This window comes from Salmo salar, unplaced genomic scaffold, assembly GCF_965601325.2.
Source record: "Salmo salar unplaced genomic scaffold, fSalSal1 ptg000293l, whole genome shotgun sequence".
Lineage (NCBI taxonomy): Eukaryota > Metazoa > Chordata > Actinopteri > Salmoniformes > Salmonidae > Salmo > Salmo salar.
The window spans coordinates 2,752,501-2,767,074 of NW_027675346.1; the positions used below are offsets into that span (position 1 = coordinate 2,752,501).

Sequence of the window (14,574 nt, forward strand, 5' to 3'; positions counted from 1 at the left end):
GTGCTTTGTGCTCCTTTGCCCTGTTCAAATGATGAAAGGAAATAAAGTTTGTATTTTATCCAACTACCTGTGCTAAAAAGTGATGGGAACAGTGTTTGTAATTTCTTCTACTTTTTCAGTGACACAAAGTTCAAGCTGCTTATCTAATTGGTGAAAATGCAATGTCTGTTTATCACACTCACTTTGACTATATATGTTGTAGCAAGAGATCGTTTCTCGCTTACGGCCATACCAGCCTGGGTACGCCCGATCTCGTCTGATCTCGGAAGCTAAGCAGGGTCGGGCCTGGTTAGTACTTGGATGGGAGACCGCCTGGGAATACCAGGTGCTGTAAGCATTTTGTCCACGAGGGTGTGCTCTTGCACTATTTCATCAGCAACACTGCCTTGTATTAAGCATTTAATGATGAATTGACTAAATGTCTGTTTTATCAGATTCACTTTGACTATATATGTTGTAGCAAGAGATTGTTTCTCGCTTACGGCCATACCAGCCTGGGTACGCCCGATCTCGTCTGATCTCGGAAGCTAAGCAGGGTCGGGCCTGGTTAGTACTTGGATGGGAGACCGCCTGGGAATACCAGGTGCTGTAAGCATTTTGTCCACGAGGGTGTGCCCCTGCACTATTTCATCAGCAACACTGCCTTGTAGTAAGCATTTAATGATGAATTGACTAAATGCAGCTTCCTGCCTTTTTAATAGGATCAAATTTCCTTGTGTTTTCAATTAGCATCTGCCTTGTATTTATAAGACAAACAAGAATATTGTTGCTGAATGCAGCTTGTGTGTGCTTTGTGCTCCTTTGCCCTGTTCAAATGATGAAAGGAAATAAAGTTTGTATTTTATCCAACTACCTGTGCTAAAAAGTGATGGGAACAGTGTTTGTAATTTCTTCTACTTTTTCAGTGACACAAAGTTCAAGCTGCTTATCTAATTGGTGAAAATGCAATGTCTGTTTATCACACTCACTTTGACTATATATGTTGTAGCAAGAGTTCGTTTCTCGCTTACGGCCATACCAGCCTGGGTACGCCCGATCTCGTCTGATCTCGGAAGCTAAGCAGGGTCGGGCCTGGTTAGTACTTGGATGGGAGACCGCCTGGGAATACCAGGTGCTGTAAGCATTTTGTCCACGAGGGTGTGCCCCTGCACTATTTCATCAGCAACACTGCCTTGTAGTAAGCATTTAATGATGAATTGACTAAATGCAGCTTCCTGCCTTTTTAATAGGATCAAATTTCCTTGTGTTTTCAATTAGCATCTGCCTTGTATTTATAAGACAAACAAGAATATTGTTGCTGAATGCAGCTTGTGTGTGCTTTGTGCTCCTTTGCCCTGTTCAAATGATGAAAGGAAATAAAGTTTGTATTTTATCCAACTACCTGTGCTAAAAAGTGATGGGAACAGTGTTTGTAATTTCTTCTACTTTTTCAGTGACACAAAGTTCAAGCTGCTTATCTAATTGGTGAAAATGCAATGTCTGTTTATCACACTCACTTTGACTATATATGTTGTAGCAAGAGTTCGTTTCTCGCTTACGGCCATACCAGCCTGGGTACGCCCGATCTCGTCTGATCTCGGAAGCTAAGCAGGGTCGGGCCTGGTTAGTACTTGGATGGGAGACCGCCTGGGAATACCAGGTGCTGTAAGCATTTTGTCCACGAGGGTGTGCTCTTGCACTATTTCATCAGCAACACTGCCTTGTATTAAGCATTTAATGATGAATTGACTAAATGTCTGTTTTATCAGATTCACTTTGACTATATATGTTGCAGCAAGAGATTGTTTCTCGCTTACGGCCATACCAGCCTGGGTACGCCCGATCTCGTCTGATCTCGGAAGCTAAGCAGGGTCGGGCCTGGTTAGTACTTGGATGGGAGACCGCCTGGGAATACCAGGTGCTGTAAGCATTTTGTCCACGAGGGTGTGCCCCTGCACTATTTCATCAGCAACACTGCCTTGTAGTAAGCATTTAATGATGAATTGACTAAATGCAGCTTCCTGCCTTTTTAATAGGATCAAATTTCCTTGTGTTTTCAATTAGCATCTGCCTTGTATTTATAAGACAAACAAGAATATTGTTGCTGAATGCAGCTTGTGTGTGCTTTGTGCTCCTTTGCCCTGTTCAAATGATGAAAGGAAATAAAGTTTGTATTTTATCCAACTACCTGTGCTAAAAAGTGATGGGAACAGTGTTTGTAATTTCTTCTACTTTTTCAGTGACACAAAGTTCAAGCTGCTTATCTAATTGGTGAAAATGCAATGTCTGTTTATCACACTCACTTTGACTATATATGTTGTAGCAAGAGATTATTTCTTGCTTACGGCCATACCAGCCTGGGTACGCCCGATCTCGTCTGATCTCGGAAGCTAAGCAGGGTCGGGCCTGGTTAGTACTTGGATGGGAGACCGCCTGGGAATACCAGGTGCTGTAAGCATTTTGTCCACGAGGGTGTGCTCTTGCACTATTTCATCAGCAACACTGCCTTGTATTAAGCATTTAATGATGAATTGACTAAATTTCTGTTTTATCAGACTCACTTTGACTATATATGTTGTAGCAAGAGATTGTTTCTAGCTTACGGCCATACCAGCCTGGGTACGCCCGATCTCGTCTGATCTCGGAAGCTAAGCAGGGTCAGGCCTGGTTAGTACTTGGATGGGAGACCGCCTGGGAATACCAGGTGCTGTAAGCATTTTGTCCACGAGGGTGTGCTCTTGCACTATTTCATCAGCAACACTGCCTTGTATTAAGCATTTAATGATGAATTGACTAAATGTCTGTTTTATCAGACTCACTTTGACTATATATGTTGTAGCAAGAGATTGTTTCTCGCTTACGGCCATACCAGCCTGGGTACGCCCGATCTCGTCTGATCTTGGAAGCTAAGCAGGGTCGGGCCTGGTTAGTACTTGGATGGGAGACCGCCTGGGAATACCAGGTGCTGTAAGCATTTTGTCCACGAGGGTGTGCCCCTGCACTATTTCATCAGCAACACTGCCTTGTAGTAAGCATTTAATGATGAATTGACTAAATGCAGCTTCCTGCCTTTTTAATAGGATCAAATTTCCTTGTGTTTTCAATTAGCATCTGCCTTGTATTTATAAGACAAACAAGAATATTGTTGCTGAATGCAGCTTGTGTGTGCTTTGTGCTCCTTTGCCCTGTTCAAATGATGAAAGGAAATAAAGTTTGTATTTTATCCAACTACCTGTGCTAAAAAGTGATGGGAACAGTGTTTGTAATTTCTTCTACTTTTTCAGTGACAGAAAGTTCAAGCTGCTTATCTAATTGGTGAAAATGCAATGTCTGTTTATCACACTCACTTTGACTATATATGTTGTAGCAAGAGATTGTTTCTCGCTTACGGCCATACCAGCCTGGGTACGCCCGATCTCGTCTGATCTCGGAAGCTAAGCAGGGTCGGGCCTGGTTAGTACTTGGATGGGAGACCGCCTGGGAATACCAGGTGCTGTAAGCATTTTGTCCACGAGGGTGTGCTCTTGCACTATTTCATCAGCAACACTGCCTTGTATTAAGCATTTAATGATGAATTGACTAAATGTCTGTTTTATCAGATTCACTTTGACTATATATGTTGTAGCAAGAGATTGTTTCTCGCTTACGGCCATACCAGCCTGGGTACGCCCGATCTTGTCTGATCTCGGAAGCTAAGCAGGGTCGGGCCTGGTTAGTACTTGGATGGGAGACCGCCTGGGAATACCAGGTGCTGTAAGCATTTTGTCCACGAGGGTGTGCCCCTGCACTATTTCATCAGCAACACTGCCTTGTAGTAAGCATTTAATGATGAATTGACTAAATGCAGCTTCCTGCCTTTTTAATAGGATCAAATTTCCTTGTGTTTTCAATTAGCATCTGCCTTGTATTTATAAGACAAACAAGAATATTGTTGCTGAATGCAGCTTGTGTGTGCTTTGTGCTCCTTTGCCCTGTTCAAATGATGAAAGGAAATAAAGTTTGTATTTTATCCAACTACCTGTGCTAAAAAGTGATGGGAACAGTGTTTGTAATTTCTTCTACTTTTTCAGTGACACAAAGTTCAAGCTGCTTATCTAATTGGTGAAAATGCAATGTCTGTTTATCACACTCACTTTGACTATATATGTTGTAGCAAGAGTTCGTTTCTCGCTTACGGCCATACCAGCCTGGGTACGCCCGATCTCGTCTGATCTCGGAAGCTAAGCAGGGTCGGGCCTGGTTAGTACTTGGATGGGAGACCGCCTGGGAATACCAGGTGCTGTAAGCATTGTGTCCACGAGGGTGTGCTCTTGCACTATTTCATCAGCAACACTGCCTTGTATTAAGCATTTAATGATGAATTGACTAAATTTCTGTTTTATCAGACTCACTTTGACTATATATGTTGTAGCAAGAGATTGTTTCTCGCTTACGGCCATACCAGCCTGGGTACGCCCGATCTCGTCTGATCTCGGAAGCTAAGCAGGGTCAGGCCTGGTTAGTACTTGGATGGGAGACCGCCTGGGAATACCAGGTGCTGTAAGCATTTTGTCCACGAGGGTGTGCTCTTGCACTATTTCATCAGCAACACTGCCTTGTATTAAGCATTTAATGATGAATTGACTAAATGTCTGTTTTATCAGATTCACTTTGACTATATATGTTGTAGCAAGAGATTGTTTCTCGCTTACGGCCATACCAGCCTGGGTACGCCCGATCTCGTCTGATCTCGGAAGCTAAGCAGGGTCGGGCCTGGTTAGTACTTGGATGGGAGACCGCCTGGGAATACCAGGTGCTGTAAGCATTTTGTCCACGAGGGTGTGCCCCTGCACTATTTCATCAGCAACACTGCCTTGTAGTAAGCATTTAATGATGAATTGACTAAATGCAGCTTCCTGCCTTTTTAATAGGATCAAATTTCCTTGTGTTTTCAATTAGCATCTGCCTTGTATTTATAAGACAAACAAGAATATTGTTGCTGAATGCAGCTTGTGTGTGCTTTGTGCTCCTTTGCCCTGTTCAAATGATGAAAGGAAATAAAGTTTGTATTTTATCCAACTACCTGTGCTAAAAAGTGATGGGAACAGTGTTTGTAATTTCTTCTACTTTTTCAGTGACACAAAGTTCAAGCTGCTTATCTAATTGGTGAAAATGCAATGTCTGTTTATCACACTCACTTTGACTATATATGTTGTAGCAAGAGATCGTTTCTCGCTTACGGCCATACCAGCCTGGGTACGCCCGATCTCGTCTGATCTCGGAAGCTAAGCAGGGTCGGGCCTGGTTAGTACTTGGATGGGAGACCGCCTGGGAATACCAGGTGCTGTAAGCATTTTGTCCACGAGGGTGTGCTCTTGCACTATTTCATCAGCAACACTGCCTTGTATTAAGCATTTAATGATGAATTGACTAAATGTCTGTTTTATCAGATTCACTTTGACTATATATGTTGTAGCAAGAGATTGTTTCTTGCTTACGGCCATACCAGCCTGGGTACGCCCGATCTCGTCTGATCTCGGAAGCTAAGCAGGGTCGGGCCTGGTTAGTACTTGGATGGGAGACCGCCTGGGAATACCAGGTGCTGTAAGCATTTTGTCCACGAGGGTGTGCCCCTGCACTATTTCATCAGCAACACTGCCTTGTAGTAAGCATTTAATGATGAATTGACTAAATGCAGCTTCCTGCCTTTTTAATAGGATCAAATTTCCTTGTGTTTTCAATTAGCATCTGCCTTGTATTTATAAGACAAACAAGAATATTGTTGCTGAATGCAGCTTGTGTGTGCTTTGTGCTCCTTTGCCCTGTTCAAATGATGAAAGGAAATAAAGTTTGTATTTTATCCAACTACCTGTGCTAAAAAGTGATGGGAACAGTGTTTGTAATTTCTTCTACTTTTTCAGTGACACAAAGTTCAAGCTGCTTATCTAATTGGTGAAAATGCAATGTCTGTTTATCACACTCACTTTGACTATATATGTTGTAGCAAGAGTTCGTTTCTCGCTTACGGCCATACCAGCCTGGGTACGCCCGATCTCGTCTGATCTCGGAAGCTAAGCAGGGTCGGGCCTGGTTAGTACTTGGATGGGAGACCGCCTGGGAATACCAGGTGCTGTAAGCATTTTGTCCACGAGGGTGTGCTCTTGCACTATTTCATCAGCAACACTGCCTTGTATTAAGCATTTAATGATGAATTGACTAAATGTCTGTTTTATCAGATTCACTTTGACTATATATGTTGTAGCAAGAGATTGTTTCTCGCTTACGGCCATACCAGCCTGGGTACGCCCGATCTCGTCTGATCTCGGAAGCTAAGCAGGGTCGGGCCTGGTTAGTACTTGGATGGGAGACCGCCTGGGAATACCAGGTGCTGTAAGCATTTTGTCCACGAGGGTGTGCCCCTGCACTATTTCATCAGCAACACTGCCTTGTAGTAAGCATTTAATGATGAATTGACTAAATGCAGCTTCCTGCCTTTTTAATAGGATCAAATTTCCTTGTGTTTTCAATTAGCATCTGCCTTGTATTTATAAGACAAACAAGAATATTGTTGCTGAATGCAGCTTGTGTGTGCTTTGTGCTCCTTTGCCCTGTTCAAATGATGAAAGGAAATAAAGTTTGTATTTTATCCAACTACCTGTGCTAAAAAGTGATGGGAACAGTGTTTGTAATTTCTTCTACTTTTTCAGTGACACAAAGTTCAAGCTGCTTATCTAATTGGTGAAAATGCAATGTCTGTTTATCACACTCACTTTGACTATATATGTTGTAGGAAGAGTTCGTTTCTCGCTTACGGCCATACCAGCCTGGGTACGCCCGATCTCGTCTGATCTCGGAAGCTAAGCAGGGTCGGGCCTGGTTAGTACTTGGATGGGAGACCGCCTGGGAATACCAGGTGCTGTAAGCATTTTGTCCACGAGGGTGTGCTCTTGCACTATTTCATCAGCAACACTGCCTTGTATTAAGCATTTAATGATGAATTGACTAAATGTCTGTTTTATCAGATTCACTTTGACTATATATGTTGTAGCAAGAGATTGTTTCTCGCTTACGGCCATACCAGCCTGGGTACGCCCGATCTCGTCTGATCTCGGAAGCTAAGCAGGTTCGGGCCTGGTTAGTACTTGGATGGGAGACCGCCTGGGAATACCAGGTGCTGTAAGCATTTTGTCCACGAGGGTGTGCCCCTGCACTATTTCATCAGCAACACTGCCTTGTAGTAAGCATTTAATGATGAATTGACTAAATGCAGCTTCCTGCCTTTTTAATAGGATCAAATTTCCTTGTGTTTTCAATTAGCATCTGCCTTGTATTTATAAGACAAACAAGAATATTGTTGCTGAATGCAGCTTGTGTGTGCTTTGTGCTCCTTTGCCCTGTTCAAATGATGAAAGGAAATAAAGTTTGTATTTTATCCAACTACCTGTGCTAAAAAGTGATGGGAACAGTGTTTGTAATTTCTTCTACTTTTTCAGTGACACAAAGTTCAAGCTGCTTATCTAATTGGTGAAAATGCAATGTCTGTTTATCACACTCACTTTGACTATATATGTTGTAGCAAGAGTTCGTTTCTCGCTTACGGCCATACCAGCCTGGGTACGCCCGATCTCGTCTGATCTCGGAAGCTAAGCAGGGTCGGGCCTGGTTAGTACTTGGATGGGAGACCGCCTGGGAATACCAGGTGCTGTAAGCATTTTGTCCACGAGGGTGTGCTCTTGCACTATTTCATCAGCAACACTGCCTTGTATTAAGCATTTAATGATGAATTGACTAAATGTCTGTTTTATCAGATTCACTTTGACTATATATGTTGTAGCAAGAGATTGTTTCTCGCTTACGGCCATACCAGCCTGGGTACGCCCGATCTCGTCTGATCTCGGAAGCTAAGCAGGGTCGGGCCTGGTTAGTACTTGGATGGGAGACCGCCTGGGAATACCAGGTGCTGTAAGCATTTTGTCCACGAGGGTGTGCCCCTGCACTATTTCATCAGCAACACTGCCTTGTAGTAAGCATTTAATGATGAATTGACTAAATGCAGCTTCCTGCCTTTTTAATAGGATCAAATTTCCTTGTGTTTTCAATTAGCATCTGCCTTGTATTTATAAGACAAACAAGAATATTGTTGCTGAATGCAGCTTGTGTGTGCTTTGTGCTCCTTTGCCCTGTTCAAATGATGAAAGGAAATAAAGTTTGTATTTTATCCAACTACCTGTGCTAAAAAGTGATGGGAACAGTGTTTGTAATTTCTTCTACTTTTTCAGTGACACAAAGTTCAAGCTGCTTATCTAATTGGTGAAAATGCAATGTCTGTTTATCACACTCACTTTGACTATATATGTTGTAGCAAGAGTTCGTTTCTCGCTTACGGCCATACCAGCCTGGGTACGCCCGATCTCGTCTGATCTCGGAAGCTAAGCAGGGTCGGGCCTGGTTAGTACTTGGATGGGAGACCGCCTGGGAATACCAGGTGCTGTAAGCATTTTGTCCACGAGGGTGTGCTCTTGCACTATTTCATCAGCAACACTGCATTGTATTAAGCATTTAATGATGAATTGACTAAATGTCTGTTTTATCAGATTCACTTTGACTATATATGTTGTAGCAAGAGATTGTTTCTCGCTTACGGCCATACCAGCCTGGGTACGCCCGATCTCGTCTGATCTCGGAAGCTAAGCAGGGTCCGGCCTGGTTAGTACTTGGATGGGAGACCGCCTGGGAATACCAGGTGCTGTAAGCATTTTGTCCACGAGGGTGTGCCCCTGCACTATTTCATCAGCAACACTGCCTTGTAGTAAGCATTTAATGATGAATTGACTAAATGCAGCTTCCTGCCTTTTTAATAGGATCAAATTTCCTTGTGTTTTCAATTAGCATCTGCCTTGTATTTATAAGACAAACAAGAATATTGTTGCTGAATGCAGCTTGTGTGTGCTTTGTGCTCCTTTGCCCTGTTCAAATGATGAAAGGAAATAAAGTTTGTATTTTATCCAACTACCTGTGCTAAAAAGTGATGGGAACAGTGTTTGTAATTTCTTCTACTTTTTCAGTGACACAAAGTTCAAGCTGCTTATCTAATTGGTGAAAATGCAATGTCTGTTTATCACACTCACTTTGACTATATATGTTGTAGCAAGAGTTCGTTTCTCGCTTACGGCCATACCAGCCTGGGTACGCCCGATCTCGTCTGATCTCGGAAGCTAAGCAGGGTCGGGCCTGGTTAGTACTTGGATGGGAGACCGCCTGGGAATACCAGGTGCTGTAAGCATTTTGTCCACGAGGGTGTGCTCTTGCACTATTTCATCAGCAACACTGCATTGTATTAAGCATTTAATGATGAATTGACTAAATGTCTGTTTTATCAGATTCACTTTGACTATATATGTTGTAGCAAGAGATTGTTTCTCGCTTACGGCCATACCAGCCTGGGTACGCCCGATCTCGTCTGATCTCGGAAGCTAAGCAGGGTCCGGCCTGGTTAGTACTTGGATGGGAGACCGCCTGGGAATACCAGGTGCTGTAAGCATTTTGTCCACGAGGGTGTGCCCCTGCACTATTTCATCAGCAACACTGCCTTGTAGTAAGCATTTAATGATGAATTGACTAAATGCAGCTTCCTGCCTTTTTAATAGGATCAAATTTCCTTGTGTTTTCAATTAGCATCTGCCTTGTATTTATAAGACAAACAAGAATATTGTTGCTGAATGCAGCTTGTGTGTGCTTTGTGCTCCTTTGCCCTGTTCAAATGATGAAAGGAAATAAAGTTTGTATTTTATCCAACTACCTGTGCTAAAAAGTGATGGGAACAGTGTTTGTAATTTCTTCTACTTTTTCAGTGACACAAAGTTCAAGCTGCTTATCTAATTGGTGAAAATGCAATGTCTGTTTATCACACTCACTTTGACTATATATGTTGTAGCAAGAGTTTGTTTCTCGCTTACGGCCATACCAGCCTGGGTACGCCCGATCTCGTCTGATCTCGGAAGCTAAGCAGGGTCGGGCCTGGTTAGTACTTGGATGGGAGACCGCCTGGGAATACCAGGTGCTGTAAGCATTTTGTCCACGAGGGTGTGCCCCTGCACTATTTCATCAGCAACACTGCCTTGTAGTAAGCATTTAATGATGAATTGACTAAATGCAGCTTCCTGCCTTTTTAATAGGATCAAATTTCCTTGTGTTTTCAATTAGCATCTGCCTTGTATTTATAAGACAAACAAGAATATTGTTGCTGAATGCAGCTTGTGTGTGCTTTGTGCTCCTTTGCCCTGTTCAAATGATGAAAGGAAATAAAGTTTGTATTTTATCCAACTACCTGTGCTAAAAAGTGATGGGAACAGTGTTTGTAATTTCTTCTACTTTTTCAGTGACACAAAGTTCAAGCTGCTTATCTAATTGGTGAAAATGCAATGTCTGTTTATCACACTCACTTTGACTATATATGTTGTAGCAAGAGTTCGTTTCTCGCTTACGGCCATACCAGCCTGGGTACGCCCGATCTCGTCTGATCTCGGAAGCTAAGCAGGGTCGGGCCTGGTTAGTACTTGGATGGGAGACCGCCTGGGAATACCAGGTGCTGTAAGCATTTTGTCCACGAGGGTGTGCTCTTGCACTATTTCATCAGCAACACTGCCTTGTATTAAGCATTTAATGATGAATTGACTAAATGTCTGTTTTATCAGATTCACTTTGACTATATATGTTGTAGCAAGAGATTGTTTCTCGCTTACGGCCATACCAGCCTGGGTACGCCCGATCTCGTCTGATCTCGGAAGCTAAGCAGGGTCGGGCCTGGTTAGTACTTGGATGGGAGACCGCCTGGGAATACCAGGTGCTGTAAGCATTTTGTCCACGAGGGTGTGCCACTGCACTATTTCATCAGCAACACTGCCTTGTAGTAAGCATTTAATGATGAATTGACTAAATGCAGCTTCCTGCCTTTTTAATAGGATCAAATTTCCTTGTGTTTTCAATTAGCATCTGCCTTGTATTTATAAGACAAACAAGAATATTGTTGCTGAATGCAGCTTGTGTGTGCTTTGTGCTCCTTTGCCCTGTTCAAATGATGAAAGGAAATAAAGTTTGTATTTTATCCAACTACCTGTGCTAAAAAGTGATGGGAACAGTGTTTGTAATTTCTTCTACTTTTTCAGTGACACAAAGTTCAAGCTGCTTATCTAATTGGTGAAAATGCAATGTCTGTTTATCACACTCACTTTGACTATATATGTTGTAGGAAGAGTTCGTTTCTCGCTTACGGCCATACCAGCCTGGGTACGCCCGATCTCGTCTGATCTCGGAAGCTAAGCAGGGTCGGGCCTGGTTAGTACTTGGATGGGAGACCGCCTGGGAATACCAGGTGCTGTAAGCATTTTGTCCACGAGGGTGTGCTCTTGCACTATTTCATCAGCAACACTGCCTTGTATTAAGCATTTAATGATGAATTGACTAAATGTCTGTTTTATCAGATTCACTTTGACTATATATGTTGTAGCAAGAGATTGTTTCTCGCTTACGGCCATACCAGCCTGGGTACGCCCGATCTCGTCTGATCTCGGAAGCTAAGCAGGGTAGGGCCTGGTTAGTACTTGGATGGGAGACCGCCTGGGAATACCAGGTGCTGTAAGCATTTTGTCCACGAGGGTGTGCCCCTGCACTATTTCATCAGCAACACTGCCTTGTAGTAAGCATTTAATGATGAATTGACTAAATGCAGCTTCCTGCCTTTTTAATAGGATCAAATTTCCTTGTGTTTTCAATTAGCATCTGCCTTGTATTTATAAGACAAACAAGAATATTGTTGCTGAATGCAGCTTGTGTGTGCTTTGTGCTCCTTTGCCCTGTTCAAATGATGAAAGGAAATAAAGTTTGTATTTTATCCAACTACCTGTGCTAAAAAGTGATGGGAACAGTGTTTGTAATTTCTTCTACTTTTTCAGTGACACAAAGTTCAAGCTGCTTATCTAATTGGTGAAAATGCAATGTCTGTTTATCACACTCACTTTGACTATATATGTTGTAGCAAGAGTTCGTTTCTCGCTTACGGCCATACCAGCCTGGGTACGCCCGATCTCGTCTGATCTCGGAAGCTAAGCAGGGTCGGGCCTGGTTAGTACTTGGATGGGAGACCGCCTGGGAATACCAGGTGCTGTAAGCATTTTGTCCACGAGGGTGTGCTCTTGCACTATTTCATCAGCAACACTGCCTTGTATTAAGCATTTAATGATGAATTGACTAAATGTCTGTTTTATCAGATTCACTTTGACTATATATGTTGTAGCAAGAGATTGTTTCTCGCTTACGGCCATACCAGCCTGGGTACGCCCGATCTCGTCTGATCTCGGAAGCTAAGCAGGGTCGGGCCTGGTTAGTACTTGGATGGGAGACCGCCTGGGAATACCAGGTGCTGTAAGCATTTCGTCCACGAGGGTGTGCCCCTGCACTATTTCATCAGCAACACTGCCTTGTAGTAAGCATTTAATGATGAATTGACTAAATGCAGCTTCCTGCCTTTTTAATAGGATCAAATTTCCTTGTGTTTTCAATTAGCATCTGCCTTGTATTTATAAGACAAACAAGAATATTGTTGCTGAATGCAGCTTGTGTGTGCTTTGTGCTCCTTTGCCCTGTTCAAATGATGAAAGGAAATAAAGTTTGTATTTTATCCAACTACCTGTGCTAAAAAGTGATGGGAACAGTGTTTGTAATTTCTTCTACTTTTTCAGTGACACAAAGTTCAAGCTGCTTATCTAATTGGTGAAAATGCAATGTCTGTTTATCACACTCACTTTGACTATATATGTTGTAGCAAGAGTTCGTTTCTCACTTACGGCCATACCAGCCTGGGTACGCCCGATCTCGTCTGATCTCGGAAGCTAAGCAGGGTCGGGCCTGGTTAGTACTTGGATGGGAGACCGCCTGGGAATACCAGGTGCTGTAAGCATTTTGTCCACGAGGGTGTGCTCTTGCACTATTTCATCAGCAACACTGCCTTGTATTAAGCATTTAATGATGAATTGACTAAATGTCTGTTTTATCAGATTCACTTTGACTATATATGTTGTAGCAAGAGATTGTTTCTCGCTTACGGCCATACCAGCCTGGGTACGCCCGATCTCGTCTGATCTTGGAAGCTAAGCAGGGTCGGGCCTGGTTAGTACTTGGATGGGAGACCGCCTGGGAATACCAGGTGCTGTAAGCATTTTGTCCACGAGGGTGTGCCCCTGCACTATTTCATCAGCAACACTGCCTTGTAGTAAGCATTTAATGATGAATTGACTAAATGCAGCTTCCTGCCTTTTTAATAGGATCAAATTTCCTTGTGTTTTCAATTAGCATCTGCCTTGTATTTATAAGACAAACAAGAATATTGTTGCTGAATGCAGCTTGTGTGTGCTTTGTGCTCCTTTGCCCTGTTCAAATGATGAAAGGAAATAAAGTTTGTATTTTATCCAACTACCTGTGCTAAAAAGTGATGGGAACAGTGTTTGTAATTTCTTCTACTTTTTCAGTGACACAAAGTTCAAGCTGCTTATCTAATTGGTGAAAATGCAATGTCTGTTTATCACACTCACTTTGACTATATATGTTGTAGCAAGAGTTTGTTTCTCGCTTACGGCCATACCAGCCTGGGTACGCCCGATCTCGTCTGATCTCGGAAGCTAAGCAGGGTCGGGCCTGGTTAGTACTTGGATGGGACACCGCCTGGGAATACCAGGTGCTGTAAGCATTTTGTCCACGAGGGTGTGCTCTTGCACTATTTCATCAGCAACACTGCCTTGTATTAAGCATTTAATGATGAATTGACTAAATGTCTGTTTTATCAGATTCACTTTGACTATATATGTTGTAGCAAGAGATTGTTTCTCGCTTACGGCCATACCAGCCTGGGTACGCCCGATCTCGTCTGATCTCGGAAGCTAAGCAGGGTCGGGCCTGGTTAGTACTTGGATGGGAGACCGCCTGGGAATACCAGGTGCTGTAAGCATTTTGTCCACGAGGGTGTGCCCCTGCACTATTTCATCAGCAACACTGCCTTGTAGTAAGCATTTAATAATGAATTGACTAAATGCAGCTTCCTGCCTTTTTAATAGGATCAAATTTCCTTGTGTTTTCAATTAGCATCTGCCTTGTATTTATAAGACAAACAAGAATATTGTTGCTGAATGCAGCTTGTGTGTGCTTTGTGCTCCTTTGCCCTGTTCAAATGATGAAAGGAAATAAAGTTTGTATTTTATCCAACTACCTGTGCTAAAAAGTGATGGGAACAGTGTTTGTAATTTCTTCTACTTTTTCAGTGACACAAAGTTCAAGCTGCTTATCTAATTGGTGAAAATGCAATGTCTGTTTATCACACTCACTTTGACTATATATGTTGTAGCAAGAGTTTGTTTCTCGCTTACGGCCATACCAGCCTGGGTACGCCCGATCTCGTCTGATCTCGGAAGCTAAGCAGGGTCGGGCCTGGTTAGTACTTGGATGGGAGACCGCCTGGGAATACCAGGTGCTGTAAGCATTTTGTCCACGAGGGTGTGCTCTTGCACTATTTCATCAGCAACACTGCCTTGTATTAAGCATTTAATGATGAATTGACTAAATGTCTGT

The 14,574-nt window shown here is 42.9% G+C and overlaps 37 non-coding genes across 37 annotated transcripts; all 37 read left to right on the forward strand.

Moving 5' to 3' along the window:
• Window positions 1-218: 218 nt before the first annotated feature.
• LOC145874006 (5S ribosomal RNA) lies at window positions 219-337 on the forward strand. Its single transcript, XR_014389641.1, has one exon. It is a non-coding gene; the product is annotated as a 5S ribosomal RNA (ribosomal RNA).
• A 139-nt stretch (window positions 338-476) lies between these two features.
• On the forward strand, window positions 477-595 carry LOC145874007 (5S ribosomal RNA). Its single transcript, XR_014389642.1, has one exon. It is a non-coding gene; the product is annotated as a 5S ribosomal RNA (ribosomal RNA).
• A 409-nt stretch (window positions 596-1,004) lies between these two features.
• Window positions 1,005-1,123, forward strand: LOC145874008 (5S ribosomal RNA). The gene has a single exon (XR_014389643.1). It is a non-coding gene; the product is annotated as a 5S ribosomal RNA (ribosomal RNA).
• Window positions 1,124-1,532: 409 nt separating this feature from the next.
• LOC145874009 (5S ribosomal RNA) lies at window positions 1,533-1,651 on the forward strand. The gene has a single exon (XR_014389644.1). It is a non-coding gene; the product is annotated as a 5S ribosomal RNA (ribosomal RNA).
• Window positions 1,652-1,790: 139 nt separating this feature from the next.
• Window positions 1,791-1,909, forward strand: LOC145874010 (5S ribosomal RNA). The gene has a single exon (XR_014389645.1). It is a non-coding gene; the product is annotated as a 5S ribosomal RNA (ribosomal RNA).
• Window positions 1,910-2,318: 409 nt separating this feature from the next.
• Window positions 2,319-2,437, forward strand: LOC145874011 (5S ribosomal RNA). The gene has a single exon (XR_014389646.1). It is a non-coding gene; the product is annotated as a 5S ribosomal RNA (ribosomal RNA).
• Window positions 2,438-2,576: 139 nt separating this feature from the next.
• LOC145868469 (5S ribosomal RNA) lies at window positions 2,577-2,695 on the forward strand. Its single transcript, XR_014384465.1, has one exon. It is a non-coding gene; the product is annotated as a 5S ribosomal RNA (ribosomal RNA).
• Window positions 2,696-2,834: 139 nt separating this feature from the next.
• LOC145867875 (5S ribosomal RNA) lies at window positions 2,835-2,953 on the forward strand. The gene has a single exon (XR_014383868.1). It is a non-coding gene; the product is annotated as a 5S ribosomal RNA (ribosomal RNA).
• A 409-nt stretch (window positions 2,954-3,362) lies between these two features.
• On the forward strand, window positions 3,363-3,481 carry LOC145874012 (5S ribosomal RNA). Its single transcript, XR_014389647.1, has one exon. It is a non-coding gene; the product is annotated as a 5S ribosomal RNA (ribosomal RNA).
• A 139-nt stretch (window positions 3,482-3,620) lies between these two features.
• Window positions 3,621-3,739, forward strand: LOC145868313 (5S ribosomal RNA). The gene has a single exon (XR_014384308.1). It is a non-coding gene; the product is annotated as a 5S ribosomal RNA (ribosomal RNA).
• Window positions 3,740-4,148: 409 nt separating this feature from the next.
• Window positions 4,149-4,267, forward strand: LOC145874013 (5S ribosomal RNA). The gene has a single exon (XR_014389648.1). It is a non-coding gene; the product is annotated as a 5S ribosomal RNA (ribosomal RNA).
• A 139-nt stretch (window positions 4,268-4,406) lies between these two features.
• LOC145868470 (5S ribosomal RNA) lies at window positions 4,407-4,525 on the forward strand. Its single transcript, XR_014384466.1, has one exon. It is a non-coding gene; the product is annotated as a 5S ribosomal RNA (ribosomal RNA).
• Window positions 4,526-4,664: 139 nt separating this feature from the next.
• On the forward strand, window positions 4,665-4,783 carry LOC145874015 (5S ribosomal RNA). The gene has a single exon (XR_014389650.1). It is a non-coding gene; the product is annotated as a 5S ribosomal RNA (ribosomal RNA).
• Window positions 4,784-5,192: 409 nt separating this feature from the next.
• LOC145874016 (5S ribosomal RNA) lies at window positions 5,193-5,311 on the forward strand. The gene has a single exon (XR_014389651.1). It is a non-coding gene; the product is annotated as a 5S ribosomal RNA (ribosomal RNA).
• Window positions 5,312-5,450: 139 nt separating this feature from the next.
• Window positions 5,451-5,569, forward strand: LOC145874017 (5S ribosomal RNA). Its single transcript, XR_014389652.1, has one exon. It is a non-coding gene; the product is annotated as a 5S ribosomal RNA (ribosomal RNA).
• Window positions 5,570-5,978: 409 nt separating this feature from the next.
• Window positions 5,979-6,097, forward strand: LOC145874018 (5S ribosomal RNA). The gene has a single exon (XR_014389653.1). It is a non-coding gene; the product is annotated as a 5S ribosomal RNA (ribosomal RNA).
• Window positions 6,098-6,236: 139 nt separating this feature from the next.
• On the forward strand, window positions 6,237-6,355 carry LOC145874019 (5S ribosomal RNA). The gene has a single exon (XR_014389654.1). It is a non-coding gene; the product is annotated as a 5S ribosomal RNA (ribosomal RNA).
• Window positions 6,356-6,764: 409 nt separating this feature from the next.
• Window positions 6,765-6,883, forward strand: LOC145874020 (5S ribosomal RNA). Its single transcript, XR_014389655.1, has one exon. It is a non-coding gene; the product is annotated as a 5S ribosomal RNA (ribosomal RNA).
• Window positions 6,884-7,022: 139 nt separating this feature from the next.
• On the forward strand, window positions 7,023-7,141 carry LOC145873596 (5S ribosomal RNA). Its single transcript, XR_014389231.1, has one exon. It is a non-coding gene; the product is annotated as a 5S ribosomal RNA (ribosomal RNA).
• Window positions 7,142-7,550: 409 nt separating this feature from the next.
• LOC145874021 (5S ribosomal RNA) lies at window positions 7,551-7,669 on the forward strand. The gene has a single exon (XR_014389656.1). It is a non-coding gene; the product is annotated as a 5S ribosomal RNA (ribosomal RNA).
• A 139-nt stretch (window positions 7,670-7,808) lies between these two features.
• Window positions 7,809-7,927, forward strand: LOC145874022 (5S ribosomal RNA). The gene has a single exon (XR_014389657.1). It is a non-coding gene; the product is annotated as a 5S ribosomal RNA (ribosomal RNA).
• A 409-nt stretch (window positions 7,928-8,336) lies between these two features.
• On the forward strand, window positions 8,337-8,455 carry LOC145874023 (5S ribosomal RNA). Its single transcript, XR_014389658.1, has one exon. It is a non-coding gene; the product is annotated as a 5S ribosomal RNA (ribosomal RNA).
• A 139-nt stretch (window positions 8,456-8,594) lies between these two features.
• On the forward strand, window positions 8,595-8,713 carry LOC145869411 (5S ribosomal RNA). The gene has a single exon (XR_014385407.1). It is a non-coding gene; the product is annotated as a 5S ribosomal RNA (ribosomal RNA).
• Window positions 8,714-9,122: 409 nt separating this feature from the next.
• LOC145874024 (5S ribosomal RNA) lies at window positions 9,123-9,241 on the forward strand. Its single transcript, XR_014389659.1, has one exon. It is a non-coding gene; the product is annotated as a 5S ribosomal RNA (ribosomal RNA).
• Window positions 9,242-9,380: 139 nt separating this feature from the next.
• On the forward strand, window positions 9,381-9,499 carry LOC145869412 (5S ribosomal RNA). The gene has a single exon (XR_014385408.1). It is a non-coding gene; the product is annotated as a 5S ribosomal RNA (ribosomal RNA).
• Window positions 9,500-9,908: 409 nt separating this feature from the next.
• LOC145874026 (5S ribosomal RNA) lies at window positions 9,909-10,027 on the forward strand. The gene has a single exon (XR_014389661.1). It is a non-coding gene; the product is annotated as a 5S ribosomal RNA (ribosomal RNA).
• Window positions 10,028-10,436: 409 nt separating this feature from the next.
• On the forward strand, window positions 10,437-10,555 carry LOC145874027 (5S ribosomal RNA). The gene has a single exon (XR_014389662.1). It is a non-coding gene; the product is annotated as a 5S ribosomal RNA (ribosomal RNA).
• Window positions 10,556-10,694: 139 nt separating this feature from the next.
• LOC145874028 (5S ribosomal RNA) lies at window positions 10,695-10,813 on the forward strand. Its single transcript, XR_014389663.1, has one exon. It is a non-coding gene; the product is annotated as a 5S ribosomal RNA (ribosomal RNA).
• Window positions 10,814-11,222: 409 nt separating this feature from the next.
• Window positions 11,223-11,341, forward strand: LOC145874029 (5S ribosomal RNA). Its single transcript, XR_014389664.1, has one exon. It is a non-coding gene; the product is annotated as a 5S ribosomal RNA (ribosomal RNA).
• A 139-nt stretch (window positions 11,342-11,480) lies between these two features.
• Window positions 11,481-11,599, forward strand: LOC145872200 (5S ribosomal RNA). Its single transcript, XR_014387832.1, has one exon. It is a non-coding gene; the product is annotated as a 5S ribosomal RNA (ribosomal RNA).
• Window positions 11,600-12,008: 409 nt separating this feature from the next.
• LOC145874030 (5S ribosomal RNA) lies at window positions 12,009-12,127 on the forward strand. The gene has a single exon (XR_014389665.1). It is a non-coding gene; the product is annotated as a 5S ribosomal RNA (ribosomal RNA).
• A 139-nt stretch (window positions 12,128-12,266) lies between these two features.
• On the forward strand, window positions 12,267-12,385 carry LOC145874031 (5S ribosomal RNA). Its single transcript, XR_014389666.1, has one exon. It is a non-coding gene; the product is annotated as a 5S ribosomal RNA (ribosomal RNA).
• Window positions 12,386-12,794: 409 nt separating this feature from the next.
• LOC145875595 (5S ribosomal RNA) lies at window positions 12,795-12,913 on the forward strand. Its single transcript, XR_014391239.1, has one exon. It is a non-coding gene; the product is annotated as a 5S ribosomal RNA (ribosomal RNA).
• Window positions 12,914-13,052: 139 nt separating this feature from the next.
• Window positions 13,053-13,171, forward strand: LOC145867876 (5S ribosomal RNA). Its single transcript, XR_014383869.1, has one exon. It is a non-coding gene; the product is annotated as a 5S ribosomal RNA (ribosomal RNA).
• Window positions 13,172-13,580: 409 nt separating this feature from the next.
• Window positions 13,581-13,699, forward strand: LOC145875573 (5S ribosomal RNA). Its single transcript, XR_014391216.1, has one exon. It is a non-coding gene; the product is annotated as a 5S ribosomal RNA (ribosomal RNA).
• Window positions 13,700-13,838: 139 nt separating this feature from the next.
• LOC145874032 (5S ribosomal RNA) lies at window positions 13,839-13,957 on the forward strand. Its single transcript, XR_014389667.1, has one exon. It is a non-coding gene; the product is annotated as a 5S ribosomal RNA (ribosomal RNA).
• A 409-nt stretch (window positions 13,958-14,366) lies between these two features.
• On the forward strand, window positions 14,367-14,485 carry LOC145874033 (5S ribosomal RNA). Its single transcript, XR_014389668.1, has one exon. It is a non-coding gene; the product is annotated as a 5S ribosomal RNA (ribosomal RNA).
• Window positions 14,486-14,574: the final 89 nt, after the last annotated feature.